We start from the raw sequence: 21,797 nt of genomic DNA on the forward strand, positions 1-21,797 counted from the left end.
CTCAACAGAGGAAACTCAAATGGCTGAAAGATATTTAAGAAATTGCTCAACATCCCTAATTATCAGGGAAATGCAAATCAAAACAAACTCTGAGATACCACTTTAAGCCTGTCAGGATGGCTAAGATCAAAAACACTGAAGACACTTTATGCTGGAGAGGATGTGGAACTAGGGGAACTCTCCTCCACTGTTGGTGGGAATGCAAGCTTGTACAACCACTTTGGAAATCAATATGGCTCTTTCTTAGAAAATTGGGACTCAATCTCCCCCAAGATCCAGCTATACCACTCCTGGGCATATACCCAAGAAATACTCAATCATACCACAAGAGCACTTGCTTAGCTATGTTCATATCAGCATTGTTTGTAATAGCCAAAACCTGGAAACAACCTAGATGCCCTTCAACTGAAGAATGGATAGATAAATTGTGGCACATATACACAATGGAATACTACTCAGCAGAGAAAAACAATGACATCATGAGGTTTGCAGGCAAATGGATGGCTCTAGAAAAAAATCATCCTGAATGAGGTAACCCAGACTCAGAAAGATAAATATGGTATGTACTCACTCATAGGAGTATACCAGATGTGGTACAAGGATGACTGGACTGCTACTCACATCACCAGGGAGGCTACCTGGAAAACAGTACCCCAAGAAAGACACAAGGATTACCCAATGTCGGAGAAATGGCTGAGATCTACATGAACAACCTGGACATGTGTGGGAGTAAGGAAGGGCGAGGGTCGAGGGAAAGAGAGCCTGTAGGAGCGGGAGATCCCAGCTGGATCAAGAACAAAGAATAGGAGACCATGGTAAATGAAGACCACATGAGAAAAGGAAGAAACAAAGGGCTAGAGAGGCCCACAGAAATCCACAAAGATACCTCCACAATAGACTGCTGGCAATGGTCGAGAGACAGCCAGAACTGACCTACTCTGGTGATGGGATGGCCAAACAACCTAATAGTCATGCCAGAAACCCTATCCAAGGACTGAGGAATCTGGATGCAGAGATCCATGGCTAGGCCCCGGTAGAGCTCTGGGAGTCTAATTAGTGACAAAGAGGAGGGTTTATATGAGCGAGAATTGTTGAAACCAAGGTTGGATAAAGCACAGGGACAAATAGCCAAATGAATGGAAACACATGAATTATGAACCAAAGGCTGAGGGGCCCCCAACTGGATCAGGCCCTCTGAATAGGTAAGACAGTTGATTGGCTCGATCTGTTTGGGAGGCATTTGGGCAGTGGTACTGGGTCCTGTGCTCAGTGCATGAGTTGGCTGTTTGAAACCTGGGGCTTATGCAGGGCCGCTTGGCTCAATCTGGGAGGAGGGGACTGGACCTGCCTGGGTTGAGTCTACCAGGTCGATGTCAGTCCTCGGGGGAGGCTTTGCCCTGGAGAAGGTGGGAATGGGGGGTAGGCTGGGGGAAAGGGGAGGGGGGTAGGAGGGGGAGAACAAGGGAATCCATGGCTGATATGTAGAACTGAATGGTGTAAAATAAAATAAAAGGAAAAAAAAAAGAACTTTCAAGTATTATAACAATACAGCGATAATACATTCATTTGCTGAGCAACACAGTTTTGGAATGGAAAAGGTGTGTAATTATTAAATAATCATGCGAAAACAAAAAAAAAGATAGACTGTACACAAGTCTATAGTCCATTCCCTTGGTTAATGATTAATATAGGAGGGCCTCACCACCCCTGGGCATATGGTCTTCAGATGTATAAAATAGCATTCAGATTAAGCCCGGATGAGTAATCTAGTAAACAGTGTTCCTCCATGGACTCAGCTTTAGTTCTTGTGTTGCTGGAGAGCTTCTCTCTAGGTTCCCCAAGCCCTGCAGTCCCACAATCCACTTATAAAATAATCACTCAGACGCTTATATCACTTATAAACTGTATGGCCGTGGCAGGCTTCTTGCTAACTGTTCTTTTATCTTAAATTAACCCATTTTTATAAATCTATACCTTGCCACGTGGCTCGTGGCTTACTAGAGTCTTTACATGCTGCTTGTCCTGGTGGTGGCTGCAGTGTCTCCCCTCTGCCTTCCACTTCCCAGAATTCTCCTCTCTCCTTGTCCCACCTACTTCCTGCCTGGCAACCTACTTCCTGCCTGGTCACTGGCCATCAGTGTTTTATTTACATAGAGCAATATCCACAGCATTCTTGCTTCTAGGTTTCTGCCTTAAAGTCCTGCCCCACCCTTCCTCAGTGATGGACTACAACTGTCAGATGAAATAAAACCATTCCTCCTCAAGTTGCTTTTGGTTGTAGTGTTTTAACACAGAAACAGAAACCCTAACTAAGACAAACTTCATGTTTTCCAACATGTCCCAAATGTTGTTTATTGACCCTAAAGTTTATTTATTTATTGATTTATATTCATTCATTCATTCATTCATTCATTCATTCATTCATTCATTCATTCATTCTTCCTGGGGATAGACCCACTGAGTTATAGCTCCACCTCATCTGAACTTGATGTTTATGCAGCTCTTTTAGAAAACCACCATCAACCTGAATGCTGCTCAATCCCTTCCCTCTCCCCCTTAATCTTTGTGTTATTTATTCAGGAATGTAAATGTAGACATTATCTGGTTGATTTAGAACTCTCAAGGAATTAAGTATTCTGATAAGGTTTAAAAATAAGACCATTTACATTGTTGGTCTGAATCTTCTGTTACCATCTGATGACTCGGATAGTCTGAGATTTGAAAACACCAAAAGAAATAAAAGAACCTGTGTCCTTCAAGATAGATTTGAATCATTTTCTTCACTTTCTAGACTTATTCAAGCCTCCTATAGATTGTTTTTTTTTTTTTTTTTTTTTTTTTTTTTTTTTTTTTTTTGGTTTTTCGAGACAGGGTTTCTCTGTGTAGCTTTGCGCCTTTCCTGGGACTCACTTGGTAGCCCAGGCTGGCCTCGAACTCACAGAGATCCGCCTGCCTCTGCCTCCCGAGTGCTGGGATTAAAGGCGTGCGCCACCACCGCCCGGCGCCTCCTATAGATTGTAAATAATAAATAATCTTACTATAAGGGGGAAAAGACACATTTTAATGACTTTGATCTTTTTTTTTTTTTTTTTTTTTTTTGGTTTTTCGAGACAGGGTTTCTCTGCGTAGCTTTGCGCCTTTCCTGGAGCTACTTTGATCTTTAAACTAAAAACCTTTAAGAATAAAATTATCTCTCTTTCTTTGAAATCATACATTGTATTAAATCCAATTCTTCTGAAATTAATTGAAAACAATTATTTCAGAGGCTGAACTGAAAAGTGTGTCCTCACTACTTTTTCAAGAAATATAAAAATATGTGTGGCTTACTAATATCAGGGCCTAGAAATAAAGGGCTTAGAAATAAAGAACACTGGCTGTTCTTGCAGAAGATCTGGGTTGGGTACTCGGAACCCACATGCTGCTCACAACCTTGTGTTCCTCCAATTCCAGGGAATCTGATATCTGCTCCTGATAGCCATAGGCATTTCATACACACGGTACATATACATACAATTAGACATGCATAAATCAGTGTTAATAGGCACTGGCATTTGTCCTAAAGAGTTTGTTTTGTAGATATTTACTTTTCTGAAACAAGAAATACTAGTAAACGCAATATAGTCCATGCTCTTTCATGAGGGAATTGAGGCTTTTGTTATGTGAGTGCATCTGGGTTTTCCTATTAGAACACTTTCGGGGGACATATTGGTGAATCAGACAGTAGTGCCTTGACACACAACAGAATATGCCACTCAAAGATTTTGTGTTGGAATTAAAATTTCCAGATGGCAATATCAACCAATAATAAATCAGAGCTATCTATAGGGAAAATTAAGTCTAATATCATCTACATACAAAGTAACCAAAGTTCAAACCCTTCAGACAGAAAATTGATTTGATTGGATTGGATTTGAAATTAGAGAAAAAAATAATACTTTATGCCAGCAGCTGTGTTGAGCAATCAAAAGACGTTGGATTGATTTGTGACAAAATTCTGTGACTGTAATTACATCTTTGGTGGCATGCCCAAACAAGCCTTAAATTTGGCTTAATTTGATAGGTGTAAAGTCACACAGGGATGCCACTTACCAGCCACCAGTTGTCTGATTGACTTTTGCAAAATAGAATTCTCTGTACATTATAACACCCAATTATAGAGAAGTTTCCTACTCAGCCCTCAATAAAAGTACAGAAATGGCTGATTCAAAATATCCCTAACATTATTGAAGACTTCATTGTGCTGAAATCCTCAGGTAGCTAAGCCTCCATATACTTGCTATTTTTATTGTTTTTCTTACAAAATGTAGGTCATTAAAAGAAAAGGAATGCATTTACTTCTTACTAAAAATGAAAACAACTGTGACCAAAACTAGCCCCAAACAAAAGAAGCTATTACATGAACCTATTTAAATACAGGCAATAAAGAAAAACTCTCATATTTCATTTAAAGTGACAGCTTATTCAATTAAGTTGCTTACATAATGAATGTACGTACCCATAATTGGTTTAAAAATTTTCCTAATTTTGAAGAAATGCATATCAGTTGTAATGAATACATTTGTGCTTGTTTCCTGCTTCCTCCAGTCATTTTCTTCCCACTTGAAGTATACAGTTGATTGGTGTAGTATTCTTTGTGATGTTTTTCTAAATTTTTGTGTTTTATTTTAATTGTGATATATTTTTGTATTGATTTTTAACAACAGAAAAATACAGTTTTAACATTACTCCATTTTAAGATGACTCCATTAGTTACTTATGAGATTAAAAAGTGTTTAATGTGTTCATCATGTCTCCACGAATTTCATTCTGTGAGCATGTTTGAATTTCACAAATTATTCACAGCCCTGTCACCAATGTTCAGAGGATAAACCAGAAACATTACCAATAGTAATAAAGCAAGAGAACCCTCCCCTCACATGACAATATCCTTCCCAAATTAACTATGATTCAGAATTTTGCCAGAAAAAGCAAAAATAAAAACAAAAACAAAAACAAAAATGCTAGGTGGCGTTGTCACATGCCTTTAATCCCAGCACTCGGGAGGCAGAGGTAGGCAGATCTCTGTGAGTTCAAGGCCAGCCTGGTCTACAGAATGAGTTCCAGGACAGGCACCAAAACTACACAGAGAAACCATGTCTCAAAAAAACAAAAACAACAACAAAAACAAAAAAGAATTTTGCTGCTACTAAATAATACTTTTTATATTTGTTTTTTTTTAATGAAATTAAATTTCAGGTTTCTGAGACTTGCCTGATTATTGTTTCCTATAGAGATATTTTTATTCTTTCCTGTGAGATATATATATATATATATATATATATATATATATATATATATATATATAGAGAGAGAGAGAGAGAGAGAGAGAGAGAGAGAGTATTTTTCTGTATTAAAATTTATTATTTCTAAGTGTATGTGTGTCTTTGTATATGGCATGTGTGTGTAGATGTGAAGGCAAGAAGTGGGTCTGGAGTTACAAATCAGGCCCATATCCTCTAGAGATGGAGTTACAGGTGGTTCTGAATGGATCTGCTTGAGTTCTGGGAACCAAATTAAGTTCCTCTGGAAGAACAGCAAATGCTCTTAACTGCTAAGCCTCTTCTCCAGCCCCTCCATTTTCCATTATATTATCACTGAATATCTGCATTGCTTAGCCAGAGAACTGGTTGGATTTAGGTCGGGACCATTCTTTTCATTGTCACCAACAATGCATAGTTTGATTATTTCCTTCCAGGGTGTCATTTGACATAAACAACCCTGCCTGATTCTTTTATTGAGGTTTTAGCAACTCTATTGGGCAAGCAGTGCCATAGAATGGTAGGTTTAATATGTGTTTATTATTTTCTTACTGGGCATGGAGCAGTGTTTATACCATATTTACTGGTCATGGGACAGTTTTATTGTGTGAAATGACCTTTCTAACTTTTAGCATGGTCTTTCATTGGGTGTCTTTCTGTTTTCTTATTGGCCTGATTGATAAATGACTATAAAGTGTCCGTGACTCCTTTGTCAGATATATGAGTGAAAGTTAATGAAAAGAGTTGCCCCTTTTATGGAAATTTCTGCAAGACTGATTTATTTATTATAGTGTTAATAATGTGGAGAATGGATATTACAAGTCCACAGCCATATTTTCATGGGTTGGGCCATTTTTAGCCTCTTTAATGAGCTTTATTGTCCTTCCATGTATGTGACTTAACCTCACAGTATTTAAATATTCACTTTCCCTCTTCAAACTTATCTTCGATAGCAGGACAGTTTTGTTTCTCATGTTTACACCTATCATACAAGTATATAATTATTATTGTCTGTGATATAAATTATAGGCCTGTTATTTTTCCATACAGATATGCCATTGACATGACATCACTCACTAGACAGATTTTTCACATCACTTATTCCAGCTGAGGGCCACTTTTTTTCTCTTTTTAAATGAATTTTAACAGACTTATTTTATCAACTTTTGTCAACCTATGCATATCTGCCTGAGAGACCTGGGATTTGGGGAACATAAAGAATGGGGCAAACTACAATCTAATACTGGAAACAACTTTATTTTAGTTTCAGTGTACTTTTATACACAAATGTAACAAAGAAACAATAATCAGAGGAAGATTGTTTGAGTTGAGAAAAACATGATCAGAAAAACATGTAAATAAAAAAGAGTAAGTACATACTAATTATTAACAGTGCAGCTCTTTTCAAGAACTTTCTCAGAACAGACCAATTTAAACACAATTACCTGGAATATACTATAGATTATATCTGGGAAATTGTTAAAGCAAGGCAGAAGGCCACGTCCAGATTCAGGGTGCACTGAGGACAACACTCAGTATATCCTCTCACCAGATTGGGTTCTATGGCTATGTTTGGACATCCAACTAGAATAAACATGTCTTATACATTGACACCACAAGAAAATCTATAAACTCGCAGAATCAACCTACCTCATAAGGGCTCACAGAGACTGAACCAGTAATCAAGGAGCCAAGTCTGACCTAGGCCCTCTGCATGTACTTATGATTGTATATCTCGGTCTTCTTAGACACTTAACAATGGGAGCAGGGGCTGTCTCTCACTCTTTTGCCTGCTTTTAGGACCTTTTCCTCCTCCTGGGTTGCTTAGTCCTACCTTATACCATGGGAGGTGTTTAGTCTTATTGCAGCTAGATTTGCCATGTTTGATTGGTATCAGTGGGAGGCCTGTTCTTTTATGAAGGGAAATGGAGGAAGAATGGATCTGGGGGAAATGGGTGGGGGGTGCTGGGATGAGAGGAGGGAGGGGAACCTGGAGTCTGGATGTAGTATATAAAGGAATAAGAAAACAAAGCAATGCAAAGGAAAGAAAACAAAAAACAAAGGCCCTCCGTTTTTGTTTCCTGGATCCTCTCTCACAGTTCCCCAAGGCACTGTTCACGGTGGGTCATTCTTTTGACCATGTTCTGACATTACTTCACGGTTTCAATTATGTATGTGTGTGTATACGTGTGTGGGTTTTTGTATGTGAGTGCCTGTGGAGGTCAGAAGCATTGCATTTCCCTGGAGCTGCAGTTACAGGCTGTTATGTACCCTGCCCTCGGGTGCTGGGGATTGAAGTCATGTCATCTGTAAGAGCAGCACCAGCTGTTGTTCACTGCACCGTCATACAGGTATTCCCTTACACCTTTCTGAAACATTCATCAGCTGGGTCCAGTAAGCTGACAAACATATTGAGTTTTAAAATTTAGTGTTATTCAACTTTTTCTAGAGTTTAGATTATTTTATTAAAAATTAGTTCTAGTTCTCTGGGAAAATATTCCATCTGTTCTCTTGGATATATTAACTCCTTTGTTGCAAAGCAGCCAAGTATATTATATTCAACTGTGGGTTATTACTGGAGTCTACAATTGACTCATTAATAAATTATGCATCTGCCATTGCTCTAATGATGTGTTCAAGTAATGTATATTGTAGGGCATTTCCTGGCGGCAGAGGCAGTTTGTACTGGGGATTTGGGGTAATTATTTATAGACTTTGGAAGTGAGGTGAAGTATGGAATGTAAAATAATTTAATGGATTGCTAAGTGCGTGAAGGGGGATGTTCACTCACCCTTTTCTTCTAATTCATAAAATCCTGATTTGCTGAAGAGCACACAGAGCTGGTGAAAACTCTTCTAGTAGTAATAAGAATAAAATATTTTGGGGGCCTTATATCTTACTCTGGTGATTAAAGCATGTTAATTTCTGATGTTGTAGTTCTGTAAGTCACTTGAACCTGAAAGAATTAGTGAAAACAAATATGATTTAGGCATCAAAATAAAAAAACCAGCAGTGCCCTTGAGTCCAGATGACAGCCAAGCCATGGGCATGTTAAAGGTAAATGTGTATAACTTGTAAAATAAGGTCAACAACAACAACAATAAAATCAGGCTCTGGACATGTCTATTAGTGGGTGTTGATTAATTTGACTATTCTTCATTTGAAAATAGAAAATCCCTTTTTAAATATTTACATTTAGCAGTTATTTATTTATTGTGTGTAAGGGTATGTACACATATGTACAGCAGGCAGAGGAGGAAATGCATAAATCATATTTCAACATATGAGCCCCGGGGATGACACTTAGGTGGGCAGTCCTGGAAGCAAGGGCCTTTACCAAGACAGCCATCTTGCAGCCAAGAAAATTATTTGAATTTTATAGTTAATAATATATGTAGAATTATGTGGGGCTGATTCTAAGAGATGTAATATTGTATTTAGTTAGTGTAAAGGAACTGTCCTCAAACCCACCCTCTAAAGCTGATTGGAATGTAAACTTTATTGTGAGGAAGGAGATCATGGGTAGACTTCTCTTTACAAATTTCCCTTATGTATTTTTCTCCTTCCTGTGTCAAATACTTGATAAAAGCTAAGTAAGAAAGAAAAGCATGGAGGAGACTCGCTGGTCATGTGGCGTCCACAGCTGAGAAGAAGAAGGTGTGAATGCTGGTGACTCGTTCACTATGTCCCTTCCCCTTTTGTTCAGTGTGGTTTCCCAACCCATGACATAATGCCATCTAGATCAGCTGTTAAACCTGTCTGGAAACACAGTCACAGACATGCCCAGAGGGACACACCCCTTGGAATTCCAAGTCCAATCTAGTTGGGAATGAAGGCTAAGCCATCACAGGTAGTGCCTTTAGTCTTCTGCTTTGTTTCAAAGTATCTCTCTGCTCTTGTAAGACAGATGAAATACAACAAAAGTTACTATGAAGAGAATAGCAACTGGCGAGGGGTTTGGAAGGAAGAGCAAGGCCTTGTTTTGTGCCAGCCTATACCAATAGTATATACTCACCAAAGTGTGCTAGATTTAAATAACAGTTACACAAAATATTTACCCACCTTTTCTGAATATTCTGGCAGATAAGCTCAACTTCCTTCTAATATGTCTTATTTTTCCATGTTATTCTTGATAGTTACTTAATTACCATACAATTATAGATTTCAGTAGGAGTAGTTACTTGGGTTGGAATGACATTTGAACTTCAAGATTCTTGCGATTATCAATGCAAAAATTGGTTGACTTTTTATGAGAACCTATTTTTACTCAAAGTAGAAATTTGGGGAAATATGAATCTTTCATGGTCTATCCCTCTATGTATACTCCTCATTTAATTTTTGAAATTGTTAATTAGCATATCATTTATTATATTCCCATAAAATATATTTGAGAAAGTATGTGTTTTCAGTTTTGTTTATCCCATCTCCCACACTTCCCTGATGTTCCCTTGTTGACCCTTCCCTGACTCTTGTCTGTTTCATTTCATTTTGTCCTCTCTCCTTTTTCTTCACCCAGTATTACCGTCTCGATCTCTTTTCTAGATTTTAAGACTTAACCCACAAGTAGCCAGTTTACATATATACATGTATATATGCATTAAATGCGAGCCTCCACATATGAAAAGTAACATTTTTATTTCTTTCTGAGTTTATGCCATTTAATACTTTACTTTCAGTTCTATGGTTGATTTCCATTTTATGTACCTCAATATTATAAAAAGAAGAAGAGATTGATACTATGTACTTACTCATTCATGAGAAATGAGTTTATGTTCAATTGATGCAAAATTTTTATAATTAAATAAATAAAAATAATAAATGCTTTTTATATACTTTACTTATATTTAACACTTTCTATGGGGTATTTGATATGAAAATTTAAGAGAAAATAAAATAATTTAAGTAAAATCTATTATGTCTTTTAAAATAATCTCAGAATATTACCAGAGAAGTTCAAGATTTTATTGTGTTGTCTTGTTATTGCTTTCCTGTGAAGGGAATGGGAGAGACACAGATGAAAAGTAAGTTAATATGTCTATTAAATGCCATCATCAATTTAAGGAAAAATATGTCTCCAAAATTTAAAGTGCCATTTGAAAAGCTATTCCATACTTGTACACAAAATTCTATATATCCATTTTCAGTATAATATTCATGATATTTATCATATTATGGCTATGTAATCATCTTTCCCCTCTGTCCAAATTGGGTAACCATCCTTATGCAATCTTGTGAAATAAGACACATTTTTAAAGGACTATTTTTCTCTACATTATGCAATTCCTATTTTGAATGCAAACACAAAAGAAATTGATGCACACATGGATTCATCGATACACAATTTACAGTTGGCACATGCATATGTATTTTGTTTTTACCAGAAATGAAGAAATATATCACAAATTAGCTCACAAATTTTTATGCCATTTATTGACACATACACACACACACACACACACACACACACACACACACACACACAGACTTGCCAACAGTCTCTAACTTGATTTTCTATTGACCAATGAAGGACTGAAGAGAAAAGGAAAGTATAGTTGTATGGATGTTACTTTTTCTTCTCTCTTTTTTAGAAAATAACCCTTTGGATATTTTAGAGCAGCAACATATAGACATAGGTACAGGTGATATGGTTTTAGTCATTCACATTCTGTAGAGTGTTGTTGCTTTCTTTCTGCTTCAGTTAGAATCTTGTTAGGGGTCCAATACAAACAAAGCCTGGCTGCCCTTTGCTTTCAGTGTCCCTCATTGCCCACTTATAGATGGAATGGGATTACTATATTTCTGTTTTGTGATCTTCCAAATCCCTCCCTGCACATTGTGGTGTCAATGAAGTGTTGTATACATGGGGCATTATAAATACTGTATGGCAGCCGAGGTGCGCAGTAAGAAAGGCCAGGCAATTGTGTAGCATGTAGATCTTCTCACATAAGAATCCAACCAGCCCATCAGACTTGACTTACCAATTCTAAGTTCAGATTAAGATTGCAAAGGATTTTCTGATGGTCATGATAGAGAGATGTCTCAGTGGCTACTAGTACTCAGAGCATGGATTTCGATTTCTGATATTGAGGGACTCACTGTCACCCTGATTGGAGATTCTGGGATTCTGATAGCCTCTTCTGGCCTCTGTAAGCACACATACAAGCATATATGAGATAAAAACAGATGTATGAACATGCATACAAATAAATAATAATAAAATACATCTTTAAAATTATATTTCAAATAATTACATCATGCCAGTTTTCTCTTTAGAACTCTGGGATTTCTCTCCAGTAACTTTGAGGACAGGCCCCAACTTCTTCTCTTGGCTTTCAAAGTCATTTTGCTTCATGGCAACTTTCCCAAACTCATTTTCACTTACCATTTCTGATTCACATTCTACACTGTGATTACTCATACTAATATATATATATATAATTCTAGAAAGTGCCATTTGCCACCTCTTCCTCATTGCAATCTTCCTTTGTCCTACCATTCTCTTTCTCTAAGTATCCACTAAATATCAGATATTTTTACAGAGTTTCCTTTATCCCTTCACTATTGAGACCTTTCTTTTTATCTCTGTGTGCTATAGGGCTATTGATATCAGACTTATTTATTTTATACAGTTGCTCACTATGTAGTGTAGGCAAGCCTAGTAATTCCTATTTACCCCCAGCTGGCCTTCAATCATGATCTCCCATCTTTGACCTCCTGAATGCTGGGATGACAGACAAGTACTACCATACTTCAGCCAGACTGTATTAATTTTTAAAGTATTCATTCCTTTAATGCCCATGTGAGGTTCTTTGTCATAATATCATGCTTCATGATGGACTCCACCCTTAGTCTGGGAACCTATAAAGTAATGATCTCTGAAGATGAAGTTTCACCTATTGTAGTCACTATTGATTTTGAGTTACCCAACAGAGTGTCTGATACCTTTAAATTGCTCCATATTTTCTTATGAGACAGATTTTCATGAAGTGTGAAGGCTAGCCTCACATTCAAGATCATTGTGCCCCAGCCTTAGATAACCAAGACTAAAGAAATATACTACTGCACACAGTCCAATAGAATTTTATGAGTAAATAACTGAAATATACGCTTAATTTTAAAATAAATATCTGAAGGGTCTATTTCAGATGTAATTACAAAGATAAATCTGAAAAGTGCAATTTTACACATATATATATGCCAATTATCTGTGATCATATAGATACATCATATTAAACATGGAGTGATGAGCCTTCTTTAGAACCACATTGATACTTTTTTATTGCTTATAAAAGGGCTTGGTGTTTTACTTTATAGACTAAGGTGAGACTTTAGCAAAACAATTTATTATTCCCCATATTAAAAAAGTATAATAGAACCATATTCTCAAGACATATGAGTATATTTGCACATTTGAAATTGTTCATAGAAATTGTGACAGCATGCATTAACGTTGTCAAACTCAAGGAAGACAAAAATAGGGAAAGGTGGGCATGACCAGCTACTCTTAGATAGGAGATATTGGTAAGTGGTAGCTTCTGAGAAAGGGAAGTTGGTTTTCTTTAAGGATGTGGTCCTTGGGTCAACCACATACCAATGAAGGGCCACACAGCCAAGACTCTATAGCAAGCATTAATTGGACGAGATTTGTTTTTTTTTTTTTTTTTTTTTTTTTGAGACAGGGTTTCTCTGTGTAGTTTTGCGCCTTTCCTGGGACTCACTTGGTAGCCCAGGCTGGCCTCGAACTCACAGAGATCCGCCTGCCTCTGCCTCCCGAGTGCTGGGATTAAAGGCGTGCGCCACCACCGCCCGACGAGATTTGTTTTAAGATACCATGAAATTGGGTGGCTAATGAATGAGAGGTAGATCCGTGATGAGTTGAAGGGGATGAATATGATCAAAATATATTGTTCCAGTTTCTCAAAGAAAAGTAAAATATATTTTAAAAGTCACTGTTTCAAACAAAAAATTTCCAAAAACTGCATTGGCAATTTTACTTCTGTGTGTTGAACATATTATCAAAAGAAAAGAACAGAAAGTCTTTCAGTCATATGGTGGAAAAATTGACACTCAGTTCTTAACAATAGGATAATAAAACTTTTAGTTAAAATCTTTATATTTTTTTAAAAGTATTTATTTATTTATTTATTTTACATCCAGGCCACCCACAGTTTTCCATCCTTCTCCTCCAAATCCCTACTCCCTGCTTCCCTTCTGTACCCCCACCCACTCCTCCTCAGTTTCTATTCAGAAAAGGGCAGACCTCCCATGGATATCAACAAAACATGGCATATCAAGTTGAAGTAAGACTAAGCATCTTGCCTTGTATTAAGGCCAGGAGAGGCATCCCAGTATGAGGAATAGGGTCCCAAAAGCCTGCGAAAGAGTTAGAGATAGCCCTCGCTCCTACTCTTAGGAATCCCACATAGATTCTACACAACCGTCACATAGATGCAGAGGATCCCAGTCAGTCCCGTGCAGGCTCCCTGGTTATCTGTTCGGTCTCTGTGAGCCTCTATGAGCCCAGATTAACTTATTTTGTGGGTTCTCTTGGTGTTCTAGCAGGGGGCCAGAATTTGGTTCATCGTCCTCACACATTCTGGTTTCCTATTAGAGCACCAAGTTCTTCAAGCACCGAGCCACCTTTCCAACTATCATTCTCACTTTTTGTTACTTGAGACACAGTTTGGCATATTACTCAGTTTCAATTAGTGTCAAGTAAACTTTTAGGATTCTTCAGGTTTGAACATTCACAGTAAACCCAAATTTTATTAAAGAAAAATCTTGCTGTGTGAGATTGCTATTGTTTAAGCAGCTTAAAGGAGTTTTTATATGTCTCCATATGAAATATTATCTAAAATCTGCATGTAGTTCAAAATGCACGTTACTTAATGGTGGTTAATTTCCATTTGCTTCAGGAGGTAGAACATTCACTGTGTTTGATTTTATTAAGACAAATCGTTAGTAAATGACCACTTACTATGGGATTTTTTTTTTTGTCAATCATTAAGACTCTTAAATAAAGAGGAGGAGTGCACATAAGTATAATTTCCATGAAACACTGAAGGGCTGTGCTGTGTTCCTGGTCTCCTTCTTCCTATTTTTTATTATCTCCTCAAGCCCTGTCTATCTTTGTTCATTCCAAAAAAGAGGTGGTTTCTCCTACTGACTTATATATTTGTGGGGAGAGATGCACCTACATGCTACAACATGACTGTGGAGGGCAGAGGACAGTTTACAAAAGTTGGTTCTATCCTTCTATCCTGGAACTTGGGAAAAAGAGCCTTTACCCTTGAGCCATCTTACTGGACCTAAGATAAGAGTTTTAAAACTCCAACTCAATTTTATACATTTTACAAGGCTTATACGTTAATAAACCAAATTTATAAATACTTTTAGTTTTATTTTTTGTTTCAAGTGTAAATAACCCCCCCCAGCTTTATTACCCACCCTGCAAACCCCAAACTTTATTACCACTCCCCACAAAGGTACTTTGTAGACACTAGCCAGAAGAAGCCCTATGACCCTTAAAGGTCCTGGATAGCAGGATACAGGGCCTGCTTGAGACAGGCCTGGCATTGAGGATGGACAGGAAGGCAGATCACCAATAATCCATTGATCTCACTCCATAGCCTCCAGAGTAGCCACTCCTCAAAGGTTCTGCATGTCTCCTCTGGGGTTTTCGTCACCTTTTTGGTCCATCTCAGTCAGTTGGTAAATCTGTGCACATGTGTGTCCACAGCAATGTCTGCTGTGGTCCCCGAGGCCACAGACATAGCCAAGTGTGCCATCTTGTGCCCAACACCTGGCAAGGCTACCAGCTCTGCCATGGTAGCAGGGATGCCCCCTTCATAGTGCTGCTGCAGGATGGTGGTTGTCTGCTTGATGAACTTCACCTTGTGCCTCCAGAAGCCCACAGGGTGGATGGGTGTGCCCAGCATGTCATCATCTGATTGCAGGCTATTTTCCACAGTCAAGCCCCAGACCCGTAGGTGCTGCATGGCACCTGCTGTAACCTGGTCTTTGGTCTGGCTGGAAAGCATCAGTGACAGGAGTACTTTGTACCTTTGTTCCTTGGGGTGGGGGGCGGCACTAGCCTCATAGCAGTGCTGGGCTCCTAGCTGGTCCATGGGTGCATCCTTCTTGCTTCTCATGACTCGGATGTTGGCCAGTTGCTGCTGCCAGTTCTGGGGCTCCCAAATTGATACTTTGAGGGGCCCAGCATCCTCGGCTTTCTCACCATTCGATACCTCATAGGTCACATATAGTTTCTGTGTCTTCCATGGATGTTTCACAGGCCTGTTGCTTTTTCTTCCTTCTGCAGTATCTTCTCATGGCATGAACTCCTCCCCACACCCTTCTGCCTCGATCCTAGGCACATGGTTCCGACTATGTGTCATCATCTGAATCCCCATGTTCATGCCTCTATCTTTAGTTTTTAAGTCAAAGAAGGAAAATCCTAAGCTAACCAATTTTTCTCCATTACTCCTTTCTCAGCAAAATATAAAAATGCACATTATATATATATATATATATATATATATATATATATATAATTGTATTAATATGTGTCAGTTCTGCAAACAAATGTTTTTTGTTTTTTGTTTTTGTTTTTGTTTTTTAAGTAGAGTACTTTTTGATTGCAAGGATAATTTAAAGAACAAGTTCAAGAGTCACCAAATGGTCTGTGGTTGTAAAGTTACTTCTGTAAATAAAGTTTTATTGGATCCTAGTCATACTCATTTGCATATGACAAGCAGTTGTGTTCATTGTTCATAAACAGCAGTGAGGAGTTAGACAAAGCCCCCACAGCTCCTGGTCCTTCAGTCTCCTCCATCTAGCCTTTTACACAGGAGGTTTGCTGTCCCACACGATACTTTATATGTTATATTATTTTGAAGATGAGTATTTCTCTTAGAAGATTGATTTTCAAGTCATTGCATCTTTGGACAGAAAATACAGTATAAGGCATCTATATGTGCATTTCTATGCACAGCTTCTGACAGTAACTGGATTTATGTGACAAGTGGATAACTTGATCTTTGATTCACAGTAGATGCTCCATTCAGTCTTATCTTCAGTAAGGACAGACATATTTCACCACTTCTGGAAGCATTTTCAGTGCAGAACTTTTGTTTATAATTCTTGAGAGCTGAGCTGAAGAAAATGGTCCTGGATAGCCATGTTTTATACCTGTTTCTCAAGAGTCCAGCATTCAGGGAGAAAGTAGATACAGCCGAGGATACACACCCAGAAAAGATGCCCTCTAGGGAGCTTGTCATAAACATTTGGCTGAGGAACTTCCTCCACAGCTCAGGTTATTTAGGGCCTTCTTTCTTTCTCTGACTTTCTTTTCAGCTGAGTCTGCTGGTGGTCCATTTTTGCATAAGGCATCTTAATGAAATAACTGTTAAGAATGTTTCCAAACCCGTGTCTGAACATCAGCTCTCAGATCTTTAATTTCCCCAATATCTATTTAGGAAGGGGAGAGAGCACAGCCTTTCACAAATGGAGGCTTTGCATCTGTGTTGCTTGGCTTTGTTAGCCGAGTTGATGGAGCTTCTTTTCTGATGTGAGCTAATGGTGTAATTATTGGAGCTCATTCGTTTGAAAGGTGAATTCTAGGATGTTGGAAATTGTTGACAATCTCATGGTAAACAAGGGCATCTTGGCCCCCCTTTACTCAGCATGCTGTTGACAATACTGATTAATGGAAACTGAGAACAGATCGTTGTAATGATGGGGGAAGGAGTTGAGAGCATCCCACTGCCCATCAGCAAGCCTTTCCCCCTATGTGCCTTCTTTGTCTTTTCTATTTTAAACTTCAACCATATGGAAAAAAGAAATAGATGACTAGTTTAAATTTGGTTTAAATTATGGTTTTACAAACGTATTGATGACTACTGCATTCAACTTAACTGGGAATTAAAGGGCTTGAACTACTGAAGTGTGCGATAAAAATAGGAAGGCTGCTTTGGAGAGAGAGAAGGTTATAATTTTTGTTTCTGCTACCTTCTGACATTTTTACTGGCTTATGCCAACCCGACTAGCTTTACAGAGTAAAACAAAACAAATAAAAGCAAATGGGGATAAAGAGAAAAAAGCTTAAGTGGACCTGTCAGAGATAGAATGACAAAGTATTATAAATATTTGACATGTTCTGTAAATATGAGGCAGTCAATCAGAAGCCATTTAAATGTTGAAAGGACCAAGAGTACGATAAAGCTGATCTGGGGTTTACAGTGATATTTGTTTGTTGTTGTTTTTAGTATGTTTTATTGTAGGTTATTTTTTTAATCAGATATGGATTTTTTAACTTCTAATTTCACAACTAAGTATTAGCTTTTAAACATAATATCAAAATACATGTTGGTAATGTATACAGCAGTGGAATTAATAAGTAGTATTTAGATTTCTGCCCTCGCTGGAACAATTTACACTAGAAACATTCTGTTAAGTTACTACCTGTCCTGCATACTGTCACAAGTGAACATTCACCAAATTGTTTCTGAGCAATGAATACAAACAGTTAACTAACATTAACATGCAGTGTGTAAATAGAGGGTGAGATATATGTGATTATATTTATTAAAATTTTAAAAGAAGCCTTAGCAAAATATGTCTTCTCAAAATTAGAAAGGCAAAGTAAGAAGGAAACAGTTAAGAAACAAGTGAAACTGTTGGAAGATAGTATTACTAGTTTAATTGTATGTATGTTCAAATATGTGAATGTGTGTTTGAATGTGTGCATGTATGTTTGTGATTGTGTTAATATGTGTATGAGTGTGTATGTCCCTGTATGTGTGTGCATGTGTGTGCAAGTGTGTACACCTGTGTGCATTTGGATGTGGCTGTATGTTCATTTGGGTGTGTGTGTATGCCCCTGTATGTGTGTGTGCATATGTGTGCAAGTGTGTACACCTGTGTCCATTTGGATGTGTGTGTGTGTTCATTTGTGGGTATGTATGTTTGTGTGTGTGTGTGTGTGTGTGTGTGTGTGTGTGTGTGTGTGTGTGTTATGGGTGCATATATGGTAATGCCACAGAGTAGATGTACAGGTCAGAGGACGCTTTTGGCAGTTGGCTCTGACTTACACTTTGTCTTGTTTCTGCTGCTTCACTGTTTACTTCAGGATACCTAGCCTGCAAGCTTCTGTATGATTCTCTTGTCTTTGCCTTATTTCTACAATAGGACACCCATTCATGCATAATATATCTACAATATCAGCTTTTGACTTGGGGTCTAGGATTCCCAACTCAGTTTTTCAAGGTTGGGGAAGAAGTATTTTTATCCAATATATTTCTCAGCTCTGTAATCTTCCTTTCTGTTTGAGACAGTGCTCCATGTACCTCAGGCTACTATCAATGTAGCTGCAAATGACCTTGAACTTCTGATCCTCCTGGCTTTCCCTTCTCAGTGATGAGAATAAAACTGTATGCCAATATGCCAGGTTTTAGATGGTTCTAAGGATCAAACACAAGGCTTCGTGAATACTAAACAAGCAATCTACCAGTTGATTTGATATTCTTGTTTATTTACTTGAGTGGCTGTGATATGGGCCACCAGACAATTAGACCATCATTATTAATATAATAGAGCCACAAGAAATTGATGGAATGATTCAGGAATGAGTGACTGACAAAAGGAAGCATAATCTATGAGGTACACTCATGTATTTTATGAAAAACATAAATGAATTTACTTGCCATTAATTCTCAATTTACATTCTTGCAGCCCATTTATTATCAAAAGCAGCTATTTAGCTTTTCCTAAGCAAAAAGATAAAGATGAAAAATGCCTTGATAACACATTCAGTTTCAAATGACTTGCAGAGCCACATGGTCTGAAAATCAGTGTAGTTTAATCACTTGGCAAGATGTGAAATTAGGTTACAGATGTTATTACTGTGGTACTGATTTACCTAGCAACTCAACCTGTACTTCAGAAACTGGGGACTTATTGAATTAGAAAGTATCTAGGTGACTCTTGACTTTTACATACTTAGCACTACTGACCACATTGAGAAACAGTTGTGTGCATCTCAAAGTATTAATAAAAATGAAAGTAATTGTAGTTTTGTCCCATTTCTCCCATAGACAATGATGTTTTCCTGTATATTTTTTTTTCTGGTTGGTGAAGAAAATCACTTAAGAGATAAGACCCTGAATGTGTCTGTGAGGGAATATCCAGGTTAAGTTAGTTGAGGAGGGAAGACCCATCTAAATATGAGCAATATATTTCATCTGCTGCAGTCTCCCACTGCATGAAAGGTATAAAACATGACCATCAGCACTCATCTCTCTCTGCTTCCTGGCTGTGGATGAACTATATCCAAATTCAGTCAGGGTGACTTCGCTGTTTGAATGGACTGAGCCCTTGAAATGTGAGCCAAAATAAGCCTTTCTTCCTTAAGTTATTTGATAGAAAAGAGACAAGAGCAGGTGAGAGTTGATAAATGCCAGCAAAGTATAATAAACAATATAGGTATGCAAATGTCACAACGATGTCCATCATATTCCATACTAACTAAACGTACATTAAAGTAGGAGAGGCAGGATGGCCCCAAGAAGGTTCCAATGAGTCCAGTCTACAACACCCCAAGAAAGGAATTTCAAGTAAAATAAAACTGAAGCCTACCAAAAACATCTTCATTCTAGTATAATTTAATAAACCTTTAATGCAGGTTAGTTATTCTAGTGTTAAAAACAAAATTGGTAAACTCATTAGTCTCTGTGGGGGGAAAAGTTCAGTGGCTGAATTTATGAGAAAGCCATTTACAGGCATTTGTGACTTAGTGCAGGCTTGAAATCAATTGGGAAATTCTGAGGATGTGTACCCCGTGAAACATTTATACCCTTATTATAGTCAAACTAGGTAGTGGAAGTTAATGCTTCATAGATATTGTGAGTTGATTTTAAAGGAAAGTATTAAACAAAGTCTAAACATGCTTTCAACTTTTATAGCTCCTTAAAAATTAATCTCTGTGTGTGGGCCTGGACTATGACCAAAGACAAGGTATTGATCTGGAGCACTAGAGCAGCTGAGGGGACCTGAGTTGATGTCTATGGCTCCTGTTATCACTAGGGGTCATGCAGAGGCCTGTGGTGGGGCCAGGTTAGTGTCCAAGGGCCCTGCTGCTTTGGGAGGGCATGCTAATCTGGGTAATTTTCATGGCCTCAGGGGACTATGGAGACAACCTGGCCTGGGATGCTGCTGAGAACCTTGTCTGGGTCCATGGTGCTGCCTCAGCCAGGGTCTATGCTGAAATCTCTGGCCCATGTTGCTACCAGGGCCACATGGATACTTGCAGTCTAGGTCACAACCCTGTGGCCGTGTTGGTGTCTGAGGGCTATGCTACTGCTGGTGCCAGGGTGATTTGGGTGGCCAGGGCTGTCAACTGGGATCACGGTATCATTTGGACCAGGGCTGCAGCCGAGGACCATGTCTTGGTCCGTGGCCCTGCTGCTTTCAGAGTCTGTGTTGATGTCTTTGACTCCTGAGACCATTGAAGACCATGGAGATGCCAGGGTTTAGGCCACAATCTGTAGCCATGAGGGCATCTAAAGGCCATGCTGCCACCATAGACCTCCTGATCTGAGAGGCCTATGATGTCACCCAGGGCCATGTTGTTATCTGGGCCAGGGCAGCTGCAGAGGGCCAAGTCTGGGTCCGTGGCCCTATAGCATCCAGAGTCTGAGTTGATGTCCAGGGCTCCTGTTGTTACCAAGGGCCATGCAATGGATGGGGGTCTGGTCAGCCACCTTAGACCGTGTCAGTATTTGAGGACTGTGCCACACTCAGGGCCATGCTGATCTGGGTGGGCAATGCTGCCACCTGGAGCCATGGAGACCAACTACTACCTAGGGCTATGTCTGAGTATGTGGCCCTGTGGAGACCAGGGTCTGGGGTGGTGTCCATGTCTCCAGTTGCCACCAAAGGCTCTTCAGATGCCCGGGGTGTGGACATTCACATGGGACCATGTTAGTGTCTGGGGCTCATCCTGCTGCTGGGGCCAATGCTGATCTGAGGGGTCCATGTCTAGTTCCATGTCCTGCTGCAGCTAGGGTCTGTGGTGATGTCCATCGATGGTGTTTGTGGTGGATATCTGTTCTATGACCCTGAAGCACAGCCCTAGAGACTTAGCAGGTAACTGCTCTATCTGCCTATGACCATGAAGTAGACGCCCTTGGGTTGTGGCCTCTTGGCTGCCCTTAATACCTGAGATGCACTTATGCAGCTTCTCTTTTCTTTCTTGTGGGCTTTGATGTGGGAATGACTAAGACTACTGGAACCACATGAGATTGTGCCCCAGTTTTCCAGAACCTGCCACAATGTTGTATAATATCAACTGCACTGTGGTCCAGAGCAGAGTTAGCAAACTACATTCTCTAGGTCACATGTGCTTCTACCTGCTTTTGTAAACTACAAAGTTTCACTGGAACACACACACACACACACACACACACACACACACACACACACATAGAATTAAGAATTAAGAAT

At 38.8% G+C, this 21,797-nt stretch overlaps 1 pseudogene; it reads right to left on the reverse strand.

Moving 5' to 3' along the window:
- Nucleotides 1-14,821: 14,821 nt before the first annotated feature.
- Nucleotides 14,822-15,715, reverse strand: LOC102924263 (endonuclease III-like protein 1 pseudogene; annotated as a pseudogene).
- Nucleotides 15,716-21,797: the final 6,082 nt, after the last annotated feature.

This window comes from Peromyscus maniculatus, chromosome 3 (assembly GCF_049852395.1).
Source record: "Peromyscus maniculatus bairdii isolate BWxNUB_F1_BW_parent chromosome 3, HU_Pman_BW_mat_3.1, whole genome shotgun sequence".
NCBI lineage: Eukaryota > Metazoa > Chordata > Mammalia > Rodentia > Cricetidae > Peromyscus > Peromyscus maniculatus.